Raw genomic sequence first — 2,483 nt, 5'->3', positions numbered from 1 at the left:
GCTGACCCAGAGGTGGGGGCTACTGGAGCTGCCACTCGGGCCTGACTCCCAGGCCACCGTTTGCTCATTCTCCTTCTCCCTCCTCCCCGATCATCCTCCTTCTCCCTCCTCCCCGATCATCCTCCTTCTCCCGGGTCACGCACCCCTCTGGGTTGGGGGCCCTCAGGCGCAGAGTCAGAGTTGGAAGAAGGAAACCCCTGGTAGCTCCAAGGAAACCCCTGACCCCAAGCCCTATCCCTTCCAAGAAAAACAAATCATTAACATTTTAGCATTAACACCCAGGGGCAGGAGATGAGAGTCCTCCAGGCCATCAGACAGGGCGCAGATAAAAGCCAGGTTATCTTGGACGAGGGTGGTAGGGAACATAAAACGTTAACGCTCCAGGAGAGGCAAGTGCAAAAAGGCAGGGGCCCAGGCCTCCACCTTCCCTGACTCGGCTTCCTTCTGGCCTTCGAGCCAGCGCCCTTCCTGCCATGGATTCCGCATGGGTTCCACTCGCTTGCCACTTGCCATGTGACACTGGGCAAACATCTCAATGTCCCCTGGGGAAAACGGGGCTGAGACTCCTCCACTCCTGTGGGGAGGCACCTGGCATACTGTCAACACTCCACCCAGGCTGGTGCTCCCAGCGGTTCCTCCCCTCTCTTCGACAGAGACTCTCTGCTTGACCAAACTTTAGTCAGCCTCCCGAACCTTCTCCTAGGCCCATCTGTGCACTTCTTTGTGAAATCCAGTTTTAGCAAGAACCCTATTAAGTCAGTTTGGCAAGAGCTCCCTCACCCCGTATCTGATACCCCCAGGGGATGTCTGATTGCCCTGGCCTGTTTTCAGCAAGAATTCTGGCGGGTCGGTAACCCCCCTTTACCCCCGATGTTTCCTCTTAGTAATTTTCCATCCACTGATCCCCACCTGGCTCCTTGGCTACAAAGTCCCACTTGCCAATGCTGTATCTGGAGTTGAGCCCCAAATCCTTGCAAAATCCCATTGCAGTGGTCCCTATGCTTTCCGTGATGGTCTTGAATCAAGACTGCCTTACCAGTTTTACCGAGTGTTCGGGGTATTTTTTCTTTAACTAACTCCTTCCAAGCCAGCTCCTGCCATCCACCCCCTCTGAGGCCTGCTGGTGAGTCCAGGGGGTGGAGGATAGCTTCTCCTTTTGCTCCTCAAACCTGCCTTTGCTGTGGACACAGGGCAAACGTGAGAGTCACACCTGGATAGTGGGCCATGGTGGGAAAGTTAGCTTTGGCTGGAGTGGTAGTGGTGGCAGGGAGGCTGTGCCAGAGGCAAGGGCCTCCAGGGCCCCCAGGCTGTCCCCACCCCTTTCTTCCCTGGGACTCAGGGCCTCCTAGCTTGGCCTAAAGCACATCTTCCTCAGGAGAGGCCGGTCCCCCTCTGCCCCAACCTCACTGTCTGAAGTACAGTTCGAAAGGCGGTTTTGTGGCTGTGCCCTTGGCTCACCCATGATCTCTAGGTTTGCTGTGTCCTGGTGGGCTGTGCTAGATTACACACCGGGCAGGCCGAGAGCACCAGCAAAGTGGGACCACCAAAATATGGTTTTGGAAAGAATTTAATATTCCTAAGAAAGCATGTAAGTAACATGGGGGAACCAAATTTGTTGGCCTTCCTTATAGCTATTTATAGCTGAGTTGGTGGGTTTTTAAATTACATTTGGAGAGGGGCACCTAAAGGTCTTAAGGTAGCCCTGATGCCCCCTGCCCCCCGTCACAGGCACAGACCTCTCCCTTCCCCCTCCCCGGGTGAGGTCTGGAGGTCAGCCAGCACAGGACTGTAGGACTCTGGACAGCCCCCCGCCCCAGGACCTCATTTGATAAAGGAAGGTAAAGGCGCACCAGCTCTAAGGCATCCCCTCTCCTGGACAGCCGCAAGGCTCTCCCCGCCTTGAAGACTGTCATACCTGCCTACCCACCACCTCAGTCTTAAGGGTCACAGCGTCTGACCCTGTCCATTTATAGAGGAGGAAATAAGAGGTCCAGAGAGCTTCCATGGTTTGGCCAAAGGAGACATACAGCCTGGAAGGAGGCTCTGCCAGCCTAGGCCCTGCCCGCTGCCCTCTTGGCCCCACGGCCCCCTTGAGATTCTGAGGAGGGTCTGGCCTGCTGTCAGCCAGCAGCGAGGCCGGGCAGAGAAAGATGGCCAGGGTTCCCACGACTTGGAAAAAAAGCACAGACAGAGACAGACACCGGCCGAAAAAGGGGACGTGAGCTGCGAAGGGAGCCAGAGGGAACGGGAAAGGAGGGTAAGACAGAGAGAAATGGAGAGAGGGGAAGACGCAGCGGCCTCTGAGGAATCCTGATCTTTAAGGCTGACTGACAAAAAGCTTGTTCCGAAGACAAATTCTTTCAAACCAACAGCTCCAATGAGACCTTCCGTCATTCTCCCTATCACAACCTGGCCCCTTCTCTCCAGGAAGAGGATGAGAGAATATCTTCATCTTCTTCTCTGCCTCCTGTCCTCCCCCCCTC

Source organism: Eschrichtius robustus, chromosome 20 (assembly GCF_028021215.1).
Source record: "Eschrichtius robustus isolate mEscRob2 chromosome 20, mEscRob2.pri, whole genome shotgun sequence".
NCBI lineage: Eukaryota > Metazoa > Chordata > Mammalia > Artiodactyla > Eschrichtiidae > Eschrichtius > Eschrichtius robustus.
The sequence above is the reverse complement of the archived record's forward strand: the minus strand, read 5'-3'. Positions refer to the sequence as shown.